The following is a 17,511-nucleotide window of genomic DNA, read 5'->3' as shown; positions in this document are numbered from 1 at the left end:
CTGGTGAGAGCCCCACAAGTCATCCCATCTTGAGTTCCCCTAGGTGTCTAGTTTTAAAAAATGCACAGGTTTGGTAGGTTTCCCTAGATGCCGGCTGAGCTAGAGGCCAAAATCCACAGGTAGGCACTTTCCAAAAAACACCTGTTTTCTTTGGGAAAATGCGGTGTGTCCACGTTGTGTTTTGGAGCATTTCCTGTCTCGGGCACTAGGCCTACCCACACAAGTGAGGTATCATTTGTATCGGGAGACTTGGGGGAATGCTGGGTGGAAGAAATTCGTGGCTCCTCTCAGATTCCAGAACTTTTCTGTCACCGAAATGTGCGGAAAAAGTGTTTTTTAGCCATATTTTGAGGTTTGCAAAGGATTCTGGGTAACAAAACCTGGTGAGAGCCCCACAAGTCACCCCATCTTGGATTCCCCTAGGTGTCTAGTTTCCAAACTGCACAGGTTTGGTAGGTTTCCCTAGATGCCGGCTGAGCTAGAGGCCAAAATCCACAGGTAGGCACTTTCCAAAAAACACCTGTTTTCTTTGGGAAAATGTGGTGTGTTCAAGTTGTGTTTTGGGGCATTTCCTGTCACAGGCACTAGGCCTACCTACACAAGTGAGGTATAATTTTTATCGGGAGACTTGGGGGAACGCTGGGTGGAAGGAAATTTGTGGCTCCTCTCAGATTCCAGAACTTTCTGTCACCGTAATGTGAGGAAAAGGTGTTTTTTTTGCCACATTTTGAGGTTTGCAAAGGATTCTGGGTAACAGAACCTGGTGAGAGCCCTACAAGTCACCCCATCTTGGATTCCCGTAGGTGTCTAGTTTCCAAAACTGCACAGGTTTGGTAGGTTTCCCTAGGTGCCAGCTGAGCTGGAGGCCAAAATGCACAGGTAGGCACTTTGCAAAAAACAGCTCTGTTTTCTTTAAGAAAATGTGATGTGTCCACGTTGTTTTTTGGAGCATTTCCTGTCTCGGGCACTAGGCCTACCCACACAAGTGAGGTATCATTTGTATCGGGAGACTTGGGGGAATGCTGGGTGGAAGAAATTTGTGGCTCCTCTCAGATTACAGAACTTTTCTGTCACCTAAATGTGAGGAAAAAGTGTTTTTTAGCCAAATTTTGAGGTTTGCAAAGGATTCTGGGTAACAAAACCTGGTGAGAGCCCCACAAGTCACCCCATCTTGGATTCCCCTAGGTGTCTAGTTTCCAAAACTGCACAGGTTTGGTAGGTTTCCCTAGGTGCCGGCTGAGCTAGAGGCCAAAATCTACAGCTAGGCACTTTGCAAAAATCAAATCAGATTTCAATGTTAAAATGTGATGTGTCCATGTTGCGTTTCCTGTCGCAAGCATTAGGCCTACCCATGCAAGTGAGGTACCATTTTTATCAGGAGACTTGGGGGAACACAGAATAGCAAAACAAGTATTATTGCCCCTTGTCTTTCTCTTCATTTTTTCCTTCCAAATGTAAGACAGTGTGTCAAAAAGACGTCTAATTGAGAAATGCCGTGTAATTCACATGCTAGTATGGGCACCCCTGAATTCGGAGATGTGCAAATAACCACTGCTTCTCAACACCTTATCTTGTGCGCATTTTGGAAATACAAACGTTTTCTTGATACCTATTTTTCACTCTTTATATTTCAGCAAATGAATTGCTGTACACCTGGTATAGAATGAAAACCACCCATTGTAAGGTGCAGCTCATTTAATGGCTCTGGGTACCTAAGGTTCTTGATGAACCTACAAGCCCTATATATCCCCACAATCAGGAGAGTCCAGCAGACGTAACAGTATATTACTTTAAAAAATCTGACATCGCAGGAAAAGGTTACGGAATAAAACAGTGAGAAAAATTGCTGTTTTTTTCACCTCAATTTCAATATTTTTTTATTTTAGCTGTTATTTTCTGTAGGAAACCCTTGTAGGATCTACACACATTACCCCTTGCTGAATCCAGAATTTTGTCTACTTTTCAGAAATGTTTAACTTTCTGGGATCCAGCATTGGTTTCACACCCATTTCTGTCCCTAACTGGAAGGAGGCTGAAAGCACAAAAAATAGTAAAAATGGGATATGTCCCAGTAAAATGCCAAAATTGGGTTGAAAAATTGGGTTTTCTGATTCAAGTCTGCCTGTTCCTGAAAACTGGGACAATGGTGATTTTAGCATGGCAAACCCTTTGTTAATGCCATTGTCAGGGAAAAAACCACAAGCCTTCTTCTGCAGCCCTTTGTTTGAAAAAAATAATAATAATAATTCGCCATATTTTGGGTAATTTCTTGGTCTCCTTCAGATGAACCCACAAAGTCTGGGCACCTCTAGAATCCCTAGGATGTTGGGGAAAAAAGGACGCAAATTTGGCGTGGGTAGCTTATGTGGACAAAAAGTTATAAGGGCCTAAGTGCAAACTGCCCCAAACAGCCAAAAAAAGGCTTGGCACCTGAGGGGGAAAAGGCCTGGCAGCGAAGGGGTTAAAGGGGGGATGTGCTGTGTTCTTGAAGGGTGATCCACATTCCATGGTCCAGACTCAGACGGTTGAGGTAAGCAAGTCTGGTTGGGAAGGTGGAGTATGGCGCAGTTATGTTCTCAGCTTGACTACTGCTAATAAACTTCTCATGTCCAGCTTGCTGAGTAGGGGGTGGGTGGGTGTGTGTGTATATTTATTTATATATATATATATGTGTGTGTATATATATATATATATATATATGTATATATATATATATATATATATATATATATATATATATATATATATATATATATATATATATATATATATATGGAGCTGACTACTGTTTGTTAATAAAATTCATCAAAACATCAAGCGTATCACTACAAACATACGTGTTTAAAGATTTTAAAGAGATCACCAAGATGTGGTGTGACTCCTCACTTAACAAAAAGAGACAATACAACTATAACCCTGATGGCCAGTAAATGGATCATCTTTTTTATGGTAGCACTACAATAGTTAATTGTATTAATATTAACTTGATTATTTGCATAGCACTTAATACAACAGCCCTTCATATTTCTATGTACTGTAAACAAAAGTTGTTATTCGAATCCACACTAATACTATTAAATGTATGAACCTCTGAGGGATGAAAAGCTCTTGTACGTATGCACCCATTTTAGAGCCGAATGTCATTTAGTCAATCGAACATTTTATTGTCCAGCTTGGTGTGGTTCACACGACCTCTAACCATGCCATGGGTACAGTTTGCTCAGTAGTAGAAATAGAAGTTAATTCTGAGGTCCCACAAATGGGGTACAGCAGAAGAAGGGGGTAGGGCCAGAGCCACTGACAGCCAGCCTCTGCAATATTTTGTGACAGACTGTGCACCCAAGGAAATAGTCAGCCAGGCAAAAATTGACAGCGGAGTTGCTGTGGTTCTCTAAATTAGCTGGCAAAGACCACATGTTAGTATAGCTGAAGGGCTTACATGATTTAAGTGTAATGAAAAAGACAAGTATCTCTAAAGGGGCTGTGGCCTAGGAAGAGTAACTGATAATCAATTATAAAATGTGTGTCCTCTGTTATTAAGGTCAAGTCCTTATACATGTGGCCTAAAGTTAAGTAGGCCTCTTCCTGCTTTGGTTGACTTTGTAAATTGGCCTAATGTACACACACATCCCAAACAGGCAACAGGAGGCTTGAAAACTATTATGTGATCATGAAACTGCACAGATGGAGATTCCTGCCTGACTCCCTCATCCCCGTCCTCCTCGTCCCACTATTTACGTAATGACAGCTTTGCTACTCCTAAGAAGAATTTTTCTGTTTCTTCTCCCATGCATATAAACCCCTCCCTCCAACACCACATCCTGTTTTTTCTCCATCCCTCATCAGAGGAGGTAAGCCACTCGTTATTCGGATATTGGTAAGGTATTGTTTACTTCTGTGCGATGTGTTTGCTTGCTTTCCGTTGATACATCTATCGCTTGGCATGTTGGTGTTTGCATGCACTGACCACCAGTATGTTCCCTGTTTATGTGCTGGGGTGAGACAAAGAAAGGATGATATGCCGCTATTCAGGCCGCATATGACTGTTGCGAGTCAATGCCCCGTCCTGCTGTCAAGCCTGCATACGCGCACTGCGACTGCAACAGGCTGCATGCTGTTTTATGCTATTGGGAATGCTCCTGAGCACGGGGGATTCATTGCTATGTAACTATAAAGCAGGAAGGACACTGCTGTAGCGTGTCTCTTTCCAATAGCAGTAATTATGGAAGGGAAGAAAGTGGTACAGAAACAGCACAATGTGGAGCTGCAGGATCCTATGGAGGAGGAGGTTCTCCATATTTCGAGACAAGACCTCCAATCTTTAATTAAAGAGGCAATTGATTCAGCTTTGGCTGAACCGAGAATGAAATGGATTGAAGAGGATGACCATGAGGAAGATCAGAGAGGTAAATATGCCCAAGGCTCACAGTTTAAAGATGTGATGAGGAGGAGGGTTTTTATTCATAATATTGTTCTTCTCAGGAGGATGACTTACTGCTTCATGATGTCATCAAAATATATAACTTAAGGAATGGAAAGACCTAGATAAACAGTCTATTCCACCTTATTTGAGTAAGAGATATCTCTTGAAAGACTTTGAAAGCAAATTCCCAGGGGTTCCTAAAGTTAATAATTTTTTGGCTTCAATGGCTTCTAGTTCCAATGTGGCTTCTGGGGATGCCACGCTTACTGACGTCACAAATAGGAAAGTGGAGACTTCACTGAAAAGATAATTTATTGCTTTCAGTTTTGCTCTTCGTGCCAATATGTACTCTGCCTACGCCACACACGTTCTGTTGAAGGGCTTTCAACTTCTATATGACTGCATTCAGAGTAATGATGATCCCGCTTCTTGCAAATATGAAGCTGGTGGCAAAGTATGATGTCACACTTGATTGTCTTTGGGCTTTGTCTGCATTGGCTAGATCTTTGTAGCTGGAGTCTTTGTAACAGGTCGCAGACTGTTATGGATGAAGTCATGGAAATTAAGAGTCAAGCCAGAAAACTTGAATTCAGAAATTGCCTTTTACTGGGCCTAAGCTGTTTGGAGCAGAACCTGACAATGTGATTAAAAGAGCAGACGAACAAAGGATCTTAAAACTGTTTTAATTGGTGTCCCCTGGGAAATCATTTCTTTCTAAATGCTTTCCACCATCTGGTCAAGATACATTTTCGTTTTGTGGCAGAGGTCAGAGGGCTGCATTTGGATGTAAAACCAGACCAACCAGCTCCAATATTAAAGACCAGTTTCAAAAACGACTATCTGTCAGTTGGGGAAAGGTTGAGACTTTTCTATCTACGGGGGATAGAGTGCATATCGGATCAGTGGGTTCTGGAGGTAGCATGGAATGGTTATCAAATTCTATTTCAACAAGTTCCACTTCATGATCAATTCAGACCTAATCCATTACCAAGAGATCAGTTGTGGTCCCAAGCAGTGCTCCAAGGGATTTGGGTGCTTCTGGAAAAGGGAGCAGAGATACTGGTTCCATGGGATCAGAGGAAGACAGGTTATTACTCAATTATTATTTTTTAGTTCCCAAAGCGGAAGGCAGCCTTAGGTCAGTCCTGGATTTAGGGACCCTAAACAAGTTTGTTCTTGCGGAAAACTTCAAGATGATAACCTTGCAAGCAATCATTTCCCTGATGGTAAATGACAAATTTCTGATCACGCTCAATATTTGAGATGCATATTTCCACATCATAGTCCATCCTTTTAGACAATGTTACTTTGTTTTGCAGTAGAAACTGAATTTTTAGTTTCAAGCATTCCCCTTTGGCCTTGCAACTTCTCCCAGAGTATTCACCAAGATATTGGCTCCATTTGTTGCTTACTTGTAGTTGTCTGATATTACTTTTTGTCCATACCTTGATGACTGGTTGTTTTCTGCTTCCTGTTTCCTTAAGGCTCAAGAGAATTTATAACGGGTCAGGACTGTCATTCAAGAGCTGGGATTTCTTGTCAATCTTCAAAACTCCAACCTACTTCCTTCTCAGGAGAAAGTGCTCATTGAGGTCCAGTTAAATACTTTGTTGGCCAGACTCTTCCTTCTGGCACAACGAATCGTGATACTCCAGCAGACTTTAATGTAGCTCCTTTCTCTGTCCACAGCAACAGCAAGAACTTGGTTGAAGGTCTAGGGGTTGATGATCGCCTCCACTGCTGTGGTTCCTTGGGCCCATTTTCATCTCAAACCCTTGTCAGTCATATTCTCCAGTACTAGTTCCCAGCATCTCAGAACTACAAGTCTATGATTCCTATTACTCCACAGATAGTTCAACAGCTTCAATGGTGGTTGCGGGTGGATAATCTTTCCAGGGGGGTACCATTTCAATACCCATCCCCTCCAACGGATGACAGATGCAAGTCTGTGGGGGGTGGGGAGCGACTCGGGGGAAGCTGGAAATGAAGGGCCTGTAGTCTTAAATGGATCGGCTCTGTTCTTCCAATTGGAGGGAACTGGCTGCAGTACTTCAACCCCTGTTCTCTTTTTCCAGTAAGTTGGAGGGGTAGCATGTTCTGGTTCTTACGGAAAATCAGGTGACCAGATGTTACATCAGTCAACGGAGGGGAGGGGACAAGAAGCAAATCCTTGAATGTCCTGGCAGTTCAGATCTTTACCTGGGTAGACTCTCATCTCCTGTCACTGGGGGCTGATTACCTTCAAGGCAGTCTAAACGTTCATGCAGTCAATCTCAGTTGAAATGCTCTGTTATCAGTATTTCACCATCTGTTGATCAGGGAGTTCAAAAGTGTATGTGTGACCTTTGGCACTCCCTGGAGGGACATGCTTGCATCCCCTATGGATACCATGCTTCCAATGTTTTGTTCAGTAGAACCTTGTCCCCAAGTTTAGGCGGTGGTTGCTCTATCAGTCCAGTGGCCACAGGGCACTCTGTATGCCGTCCCTCCGATTCCCCTCCTCCCATTGCCCTGTCACCCTTTATTCACTCCCCTAATGTCTCTGTAGACGGGTTCATTCCACCATCTGTCCCTTCATCCTTCCTCACTTCAAGCACCTTGTCTCCTTACTCATCAACTCCAGCAGCTCAGGCTGATGGCTTTGATGTTGTACAAGTGAGTCTTAAAGAGGTAGGTTGTCCAAACTAGTAGCTTTGGAGATTCGGCATCCAGGAAACTGACTACTTTGGTTTCATACAAAGAACACAGGGTATCTTTTCATAAATGGTGTGTTCAGAGGGCCTTTTCCACGGTTTCTATTGATCAATTTCAGATTGCGAAGTTGTTGACAGAAGGTTTTCAACAAGTATTGGTGAAGCAAATAGGTTTAGACTATCTGAGATTTATTGGCTTTGTCAATGCTGTGTTCCACAGCAGTTCGTGCTGTTGTGGAACATCTTTAGAATATATTAACAATACCAAAGAGCTATTTTGTTTTGTAAATATTTCGAAAGCTGTTGCACAGCACGTGTGCTGATTTGTAACATGGCTTAAAGTAAATACAAACAAAGTGCTTTGGTTTGACCAATGCTGACTGCATCATAGCACTTTTTAGTTTACTTTAAGCCGTGCTGCACAGCAGTCTGTGCTGTTGTGCAACACCATTAAAACGTGTTAACAAACCCAAAAAGGGAACTATAGCTTATAGTTTAGGGTGGGAATGGATAAACACAACAACCAATGCATCAATGATATGCACACCGACATCCATAGATACGTTTCCACTTGTGGAGAGGAACATACAAAAAGGAACACATGGTCATGAATGAACGATAACGCATGAGGACCAGCCTGCACCATCCTTTAGTGTTTTAAAACGACGTCCTGGGGAGGGGAAAGATGACAAATTAATAGAATACAGCCTTTTTATAACATCGCCGTACAATAGCGAGGATCTCACGGCATTTTGGACATAGGAGAAAGCTGTAATCAATGATTGTAAATACACACATGCACAAAGTCTAATACGCATTCACACAGACACGAGAATGCGTACCGAACAGACACATTCACAGACAAGAGCGCAAACACAGGCACAAGCACACACAGATGGGTACGTAAACACACGGACACAATAAGACATACTTACACAGCCTCCAGTGAAAGTAAAGCAGAAGCACCACCCTGTACACTGACATGAACCAGGATGGAGAATGAGGTAAGTAGATGAAAATATAAGATAATTTACTTCAAGCAGCAGTACAGCTGAGATTACTTCTAGGTGGTGTCAGGGTAGAAAATAATACCAGTCAAAGCATGCAAATAAACACAGAAGCACAACACACGCATTTATAGATACATACTGAAATTCACACATCCACACGTGTGGCATACGAACATGCGTGCACACGCACACATATATACTTACAGTCATTCAACTAGGCAATACACAGAGACACCCAAACACAAGCGCAGGTCGCACACAGACAAAACGCATGATTTGCCGTTTTTGCAGCGTAATTTACTCAACCCTGCCCCATAATTTGGTCCTCCCCTGCTGCATAATCCCAGTGGCCGTTCCTATAGGGAGGGGTTTCAGCTGCTTGCAGAGAGTGGTCGAAGAAGTTTGTATTATTGTACAGAGACACCTCCAGTGAGGCGAGTGATAGAGCCTTACCGGCATGCACAAATTCATGAACCAGCATGTGGCAGCTTCCAGGGGCAAAGGACGGTTTAAATCTAGCGCCTTCTGGCCATCTTCAAGGGGCAGCAGGGCCATTTAAATATTGCACCTTTCTGGCCATTTCTTGAATGTACTAAGGATCTTCATCTTCCCTCTTTGTCTCTTTTGAGGCAGGCAGTAGGGGCAAGAAAGCTACAACCCAGTCATTTGGCCGTTGGGTTCGCCAAGCTATTATTCGGGCAAACAAATCAGTGAAGGCTGATGTTCCATTCCATATTGAAGGTCGCTCTACTAGAGCAGAAGCAACATCATGGTCCGAAGCAGAGGGTGTTTAAGTTACGGAAATATGTAGAGCAGCAACATGGTCCTCCCAACACACTTCTGTCACACACTAGGCTTCAATTTTATGTCAAGACCGGAGGCTATTATTATGCATTCTTTTCTTACTTTATTTAGAACAGCAGCAGTCAAGAACTACAGCTCCCAAAAGGCTTAGCAACAGGCTAGCCAATGGGAGCAACAAAGTAGTCATGTATTGGACCAATAGGGAGCCACCACAGGCCATAGAGTACACCCTTGACTGCAAGCAGCCCTCTTTTGCTGCTGCTCGCAGTCAAAATAAGTACTCTCATTATCTCTCTTCATTACTGTCTTATTGTAATATTGTTTAATGTTAGATTTTTTTCTTAATATTTGACTTTGGTTTTTTTTCCTTAACGTGTTTCACTCCCGATGCAGTTTCCTGTTTCCTCCTCCCCCACCCTTTCAGGCAACCCGCTCGCACGCGTCTCACCGGCTCTGCTTTCAACGGCCGTGCGTTCTATTGCATCCTTCTTCTGAGGAATGCGTTTCAGCATGCTTCGCGCCCGTTGTGTTTACCGCTTTGTGTCCTCAGGGCTTCCATTTGGAGCACGTTCTTCTGTATTGCCGTTTTTGACCGTGTCGCTCCACTGCGGTCGTTCCACCTTCATTCAGGGCCACGGCCTCTTGTCTCTTCCGCGTTTCCTTTCCCCGGTTTGTGGTGCTGGTAGCCCCACCCCTCAGGGGTGTGTTTTCTCCTGCCAAGGAGTCTCTCCTCTTTAACCCTATACTAGCCAAGGGTTTTTCCTTCAGTTTTTCACAGCCTTTTTGTTCCCTAATAATATCACAGAAAATATAATTTTCCCTTTTTTCGTTTTTGCTATATGGATTCAGACAGTTCTCCTGTCATGCCTGAATTAAATGAGGACGTGGAGGTTTTTAAGCAAGATTTAAATATTTTTATTCAGTCATCGGTAAGACATGCTTTACAAGCTTCCATGGAGAAAATGTCAAAAAATATTTAAAATACTGTTAAATCCATGGTGTCCAATTCTCTGGCCCATTCTGCGGGAGAAAGCAGAAAACGTAAGCAGTCTATAAATAGACCTTCTAAAGGTGCTGAAATGAACAGTGAGGTTGCCTCACAACAGATTGAGGACTTGGGGCCAGATGTAGGAAGCCTTTTGCATGTCGCAAACTGCAAAAAACGCAGTTTGCGACATGCAAAAGGCCTAACGCGATGCACATCCTCAAATTGCGAGTCGGTACCGACTCGCAATTTGAGGATGCGACTCGCAAATAGGAAAGGGTGTTCCCTTCCTATTTGCGACCGCATCGCCATGCTGAGTTGCTTTGTGACCGCGAATGCGGTCGCAAACCAACTCGCAGTTACCACCCACTTGAAGTGGGTGGTAACTCATTCGCAAAAGGGAATGGGTCCCCATGGGATCCCTTCCCCTTTGTGAATGACGAAAAAAATGTTTTTTCAGAGCAGGCAGTGGTCCTATGGACCACTGCCTACTCTGAAAAAACCGAAACCAAATGATTTCGGAAGTTTTTCTTTTTGCAACTTGCTTTCCTTTAAGGAAAACGGGCTGCAAAAAGAAAAAAAAAACTGCTTCATTAAAAAAGCAGTCACAGACATGGAGGTCTGCTGTCTCCAGCAGGCCACCATCCCTGTGAGTGCATGGACTCGCTATGGGGTCGCAAAATGCGACCCACCTCATTAATATTCATGAGGTGGGTCTTTGCGACCCCATAGCGAGTCGCAGAAGGTGTCTGAGACACCTTTCTGCATGCACTTTTGCGAGTTGCAATTTACGAGTGGGTATGACTCGCAAATTGCAAGTTGCAAAATTTTACTTACCTACATCTGGCCCTTGGTTCCTCCCAGGCCTCCGGTTAAGGAGGGGAATACATGAAAAAATCTAAACACCTCTTCTACCCTTCATTCCAAATGTAAATCCAAATCAAAAATTTCTGATGATGCGCCAAAAAAGATAATTATTTCTCATATTTTGGACACAGATGACGATGACATGTATGATTTATATCATTCTGACATTCCTGATGATAACTTTTCAACCTCCTCTCCTCCATCTAAACGTCTAAAATTTTCTCTCACTGATGCTTCATCTACTATTGTGGATTCCGATGGCATTCCAGTGTTTGACCCCACTCTGATCCATCACCCCAATTCCACTGAGTGGCTTCCTTCTGCTCATGTGGGAGAATATATTTCATCCCGTCTTCTCCTCCCTTTGGACAAGCAAACTCGTGTGAAACTTAAATCGGAGTGTCCAAGGCCTTCCCTAGCTTCCAACATTACTGCCCCCCCCTCTATAGATCAGTCCCTGATAACTTTCTTTACCAAATTCAGTAAGGATCCCTGTAAAGGGGTTGACAAGGCCTGGACGACTTGCCAGGACAAGCTTCTGGACGTGGTGGGGCCTCTTGCCCGTATTTTCGATCTGGTGGAATCAGCCAGACTGGATGATTCGTCTATCAACCCTTCAGACTTTTCCCTCTGGATCCAAAAAGCTTTCTGTCTCTTAGGAAACGCCGACTCGGCGATGATTCACGAGAGTAGAAAAGGTCTATTACTAAAGTTGGACCCTAAACTGGCTAATCTAGCTTCCCTGGATCCCGGCATGCAGGCCAATGGAAAGCTTTTTGATGATTCTTTCATCAAAGACCTCAGTTGTTATGTTTCTACTTTCTCCTCGCTTGACAAAACACAACAATCCTTGAAAAAGGTATTCAGTCAACGTGTTTTTGCATGGGCCGGTAGAGGCAGGAGCCTCTTTACCGGCCGCACTTACCGAAACCAAGGTACAAGAGGCTCCTTCAACTCTAACAACCAGGAGTACAAACCACAATTCTACCCTCAAAGGACCAGAGGCTTCCGCAATCGTGGACAACGTTATTCCAGATCCAATAATTCACAAGGTAAGCCGGTCTTGTGGCCTTCCTGTGGGAGGGCGTTTACAATATTTCCTCCCAAAATGGTGGTTAATTTCCTCAGACCCTTGGATTCCAGTCACGGTTCAGGGTTATCACATCGAACTATATTCCCCTCGTTTTCAGTTTTTTCCTCCTCCTCCTCAAAAATTCTCTCTTCTGATGTCCTCTCTCATTACTTCAGAGGTTCAGTCGCTTTTAGACAAAAATGCTATCCAACCCTCCCTTCCCGATCTGTCGGGATTCACCAGTTCCCTCTTTCAGGTCACAAAAAGAACAAGAAACTAAGGCCAGTAATCAATCTCAAATCATTCAACCAATTTGTGGTATATCGCCATTTCAAAATGATAACTATACTCCACCTCAGGGACATTTTACTTCAAAACGATTGGCTAGTCAGACTAGACCTTCAGGATGCTTATTTGACTATTCCTTTTCATACTTCTCACAGGAAATTCTTACTTTTTCAATGGCTCTAAAAAACTTATCAGTTTTCCTCCCTTCGGCCTTTCATCTGCTACCTGGTGTTTCACAAAACTGTTGAAACCGGTAGTGGCTCATCTCACATCTCTAGGTATCAGACCCATAATTTACCTCAACGACATTCTCATCATGCATCAGAACATGTCTTCTCTCCTTTCACACCTTCATACCACAAGTTCGCTCTTCATGGACCTCGCTTTTCTCATAAACCAAGAAAAATCCATGGTGGTCCCTTCTCAACAAATAGAGTTTTAGGATTTCAAATAGATTCAGTTTCAGCCACCCTCCATCTTCCTCCCTCAAAGGTTTCTTCGATCAAAAAAGAGCTTTCTCTTGCACTCCAAAAAGATCTAATTTCACTCAGATCCCTTGCAAGAGTGGTAGGTCTTCCTTCTTCCTCAACTGAGGCAATTTTTCCAGGCCCTCTTCACCACCGCGCTCTTCAACACCTAAAAATCCTTCACCTTCGCAAAGGTCTCGCCTTTTCCAACCTCATGTCTCTGGACGCAGAATCCCGGATGGAAATTCAATGGTGGATATCCCATTTAGATGCCTGGAACGGCAGATCTATCTTCCCCTCTGTGCCCGATCTTGTATTAGAATCAGATGCAGGTCTCACGGGCTGGGGTGCCCGTTGTGGTCCAATATCGACTGGCAGTATATGGTCCACAGAGGAGTCCAGATTGCACATAAATTGTTTAGAGCTTCTTGCAGGCTCCTTTGCGATCCAAAGCTTTACAAAAACAAGGCTTAGGAGGTCATTATGACCCTGGCGGCCGGCGGTATGTTGGCGGTAACACCGCCAACAGGCTGGTGGTGTTCCGCCAGCAATTATGACCGTGGCGGAATTGCCACGGCCATACCGCCGGCCCCTCCATTTTCCCGCCAGGATTCCGCCTGGCGGTCATAATCCCCAGGGCAGCGGTGTAAGCACCGCTGCCCTGGGGATTATGAGTCCCCGACCGCCGGCCTGTCCATGGCGGTACACATCGCCATGGAAAGGCCGGCGGTAAGGGGACTGGGGGTGCCCCTGGGGGCCCCTGCACTGCCCATGCACTTGGCATGGGCAGTGCAGGGGCCTCCAGGCATAGCCCCGTCGCGCATTTCACTGCCCGAATTTCAGGCAGTGAAATGCGCGACGACAGTGAAATGCGCGATGGGTGCTACTGCACCCCCTGCACATCAGCATTGCCGCCGGCTCTATTACGAGCCGGCTGCAATGTTGATGTGACATTTCCGCTGGGCCAGCGGACGGTAACAGTGTTACCGTCCGCTGGCCCAGCGGAAATGTCATAATAGGGAGACAGAAATACCACCTGCAATGGCGGTATTCTGTCTCCCGCGGCCTTGGCGGTCTTTTGAAAAGACCGCCGAGGTCGCCATGACCCCCTTAGTGTTCTATTCTTCTTCGCATGGACAACATATCCGCAGTCCGTTACATAAACCATCTTGGAGGCACCAGATCCAGACCTTTGGCTCTTCTAGCCAAGAGCCTTTGGGAGTTCTGTCTATCCCACAAATTTTCCCTTCTAGCAGAATATCTTCCAGGCTCCCAGAATTCTATAGCGGATTGGCACTCCCGTCATCTCAAGGATACCAGCGATTGGAAACTGCACCCGTCAGTCTTTCAAAAACTTCTAAACAAATGGGGTCCCTTTCACACAGACCTCTTCGCATCTCGATTCAATTCCAAGCTTCCGCTCTTTTACAGTTGGCGTCCCGATCCACTAGCTATGTCTACAGACGCTTTTTTTCAAGACTGGTCCCAGTCGTTCAACTATGCCTTTATTCCTTTCATTTTAATCAACAGAATTCTAGCCCAGGTCAGACGTCAGAAAGCTTCTCTGGTCATCGTGGTTCCCTTCTGGCAATCCCAAGTTTGGTACCCTCCTCTTCTCGAATTATCAACAGATTTTCCTCTACTTCTCTCATCTCTCCTACTAGATCCAACCGGATCTCCCCACAATCTAATTCTCAACAATTCGTTAACCCTTTCAGCTTGGAGAGTCTCGGGATTGCCCAACAGACCTTTCCTATTTCGGCAGAAGCTTCAGAACTCATTAGTAATGCCTGGGCTCCTGGTACAAAGAAGGTCTCTTTGGTCAGGCTGGTGTGTGGGAAAATGTGCCAATCCCTTGTCAACAGATCTAACCTTAATCACGAACTTTCTAGCGGCCCAGGCAAGTTCAGGTAAGTCTTATAGAACTATAAATCTCTATAGATCAGCTATTTCCATGCATCACTGTTATATTAATGGCAAACCAATCGGAGAACATCCTTTAATCTGTCTCCTTTTGAAGGGAGTACAATTGTCGAAACCTCCGGATTCCAAATACTCTTATATTTGGGATGTATCCCTCGTATTGAATCTGTTCCTTGCTTGGCCGGATAATTCGGGCCTTTCCTTGAAAATGCTTTCTGCTAAACTAACAATGTTGCTGTGTTTAATCTCTATTAAACGTGTCTCTGATGTTAAATCTTTGGATGTTTCTTCCCGACAATTCATGCCTACAGGTGTTTTATTTCATATTTCCAAATGCACCAAAACCAATCTTCATTCTGTCTTCTACCCCTTTTTTCCTGACAAACCAAAACTCTGTGTGGGTCTCTGTTTAAAGGAATATGAGAAAAGAACTCTTAACCTAAGAACGTCCACTTCCCACCAACTTCTAATTTCCTTTTGTAAGCCCCATAAACCAGTTTCTTCAGCCACGATAGCCCGTTGGGTCAAATGGGTTATGTCCTTAGCGGGTATAGATATTTCCACCTTTGGTGCCCATTCTACCAGGGGAGCCATGGCTTCTAAAGCTTTTTCTTTGGGCTCCAGTCTAGAGGACATTCTCATGTCGGCCGATTGGTCTAATGATAATGGGGGTCATTCTGACCCTGGCGGTCCATGACCGCCATGGCGGAGGGCGGCGGAAGCACCGCCAACAGGCTGGCGGTGCTTCCTGGGCGATTCTGACCGCGGCGGTAAAGCCGCGGTCAGAAAAGGGGAGCCGGCGGTTTCCCGCCGGTTTCCCGCTGGCCCAGGGAATCAGCGCCGCCATGGGGATTCCGACCGCCTTCCCGCCAGCCTGTTTCTGGCGGTGTCCACCGCCAGAACCAGGATGGCGGGAACGGGTGCCGTGGGGCCCCCTAACAGGGCCCCACAAAGATTTTCACTGTCTGCTTTGCAGACAGTGAAAATCGCGACGGGTGCCACTGCACCCGTCGCACCCCTGCAACTCCGCCGGCTCCATTCCGAGCCGACTTCATTGTTGAAGGGGCTTTCCCGCTGGGCCGGCTGGCGGTCTTCTGGCAGTCACCCGCCGGCTCAGCGGGAAAGCCGGAATGGCCGCCGCGGTCTTTCGGCGGGAACCGCTTGGCGGGCGGCGACCGCCGACTGCCGCGGTCAGAATGACCGCCAATGTTTTTAAAACTTTTTACTGTAAACCTGTTGAAACTGCAACTTCTTTGGTAACTGACAAGCTTTAAACTTGCATAATAAGAGCCTCCGGTCTTGACATAAAATGTAGATTTTCCTAGTAAGTTATGATGGGAAGTCTTAATTTTATTAAAGACATGGAGGCGAGTATTATCCCGCCTCTATATTTACTAATATGTATTTTTTATTTCCCTCCCAGCGACTCCAGCATTACCTCTTTCATCAGGATGATTCCAATCTGTCTACAGCCGCTTCTTCCGATGTTGGACATCAATATTCTCCATTCTTGCTTCATCAAGACCTTTACTCTCCTCCAAGTTTTGCCTGGCTTATTTCCTGTGTTCAAGACTTACTCTCCTTCACTCTCGCTTTGGCAATTATAGGACTGATTTTTCCTTTGTTCATGACCCTGTTGGAACTGCTCACCCAAGAAAAGAGGGCTGCTTGCAGTCAAGGGTGTACTCTACGGCCAGTGGTGGCTCCCTATTGGTCCAATACATGACTGCTTTTTTGCTCCCATTGGCTAGCCTGTTGCTAAGCCTTTTGGGAGCTGTAGTTCTTGACTGCTGCTGTTCTAAATAAAGTAAGAAAAGAATGCGTTATACTCACCTCCGTGTTTTTAATAAAATTAAGACTTTCCGTCATAACTTACTAGGAAAATCTACATTATCCCAATCTGACTGTGGTAATTGACATGCAGTTTCCGAAAAATAAAGATTCTGAGAAGTTTTGCTAGACGTGGAAGACATGTTGAAATCTTGCAGACCACAGGATTTTACATGAGGTACAGTTGTATTAAAGTCATCCTTGGAACATCAGCTTGTAAATTAAAGTTACTAGTTACAAAGATAAATTATATTGTAAAAACATGCGTTTCCCAGTATATTGTCACACACGTATTACATATTATCACAGTGCAAACATATAAATGTCAAACTAGTGCCTCTTAAACTTGGGCAGTCTTGGCCTGGGTTCGGCTACTGAAGACAGACCTTCCAATATTGAAGGCAGAATTGACGAGTCGTTATATCTACACAATTATACAGCACTAAATGACAGCACTGCTGCCGCTTTCACACACTGCACTGCCCAGCTTGGCTGGAGATGTGTTGAACGGGGAGAACCTAGGAGCAATACTGCTACGCTGCCCCCTCCCCCCCCCCACCCCAAGACAACAGTCTGCCTGGCACAGCATTTACATGCTGCGCACCACACCACAAGTTCCGCCCATTGACGAACTCCTTCACTCCGACTCTCTACTAAATGATGTCTCTCAGTAAGCAGGTAGCTGGAAGTCAGGTGCTGCGGACTAGAGTTGGTGAGTCGACTTCTACCAACGATAGCCACCCTAACTATATAATGTCGTAATACGTCATTGCCTGCCCTCCCACCTGCCCCCATCGTTCCTACCTGTGTACTGCTGCTGTAGTGAGCAGATTTGCAGAAGAGGGACACCCGGCAAATTCACTACATCAAATCCCATCGGGAGCTTCTAGTGCGCACCTCTGGGCGTCCCTAGCAACACGCTTAAATCACGTGACAAACAGGTCTGTGTCAACACACCTCCTGTTTCCCATTCAGTGTGGCTTTGGGTCAGGCCGATCCCTCAACACCCACGACTGCTAGAACTTCAAGAGGCCAGACAGTTATCGGATAATTATGTGCTTAACTCTGAGAGAAGAAAATCCCTTTAGAGTAAAGACAGGAAAGATATGAAGCCTGTGTGGGGTAAAAGTCAAGCGATTCATTCTGTTG

The 17,511-nt window shown here is 44.8% G+C and overlaps 1 protein-coding gene across 1 annotated transcript in view; it reads right to left on the bottom strand.

Annotated features, from left to right (window-relative positions):
• BBS2 (Bardet-Biedl syndrome 2) overlaps positions 1-17,292 on the bottom strand; it is a 305,860-nt gene extending 288,568 nt beyond the window's left edge. Inside the window, exon 1 of the mRNA XM_069215826.1 lies at positions 17,167-17,292. The gene's annotated coding sequence lies outside the window, so the exon portion shown is untranslated. The remainder of the gene's footprint in view (positions 1-17,166) is intronic.
• Positions 17,293-17,511: the final 219 nt, after the last annotated feature.

Source organism: Pleurodeles waltl, chromosome 12 (genome assembly GCF_031143425.1).
Source record: "Pleurodeles waltl isolate 20211129_DDA chromosome 12, aPleWal1.hap1.20221129, whole genome shotgun sequence".
Taxonomy (NCBI): domain Eukaryota; kingdom Metazoa; phylum Chordata; class Amphibia; order Caudata; family Salamandridae; genus Pleurodeles; species Pleurodeles waltl.
The sequence above is the reverse complement of the archived record's forward strand: the minus strand, read 5'-3'. Positions and strand labels throughout refer to the sequence as shown.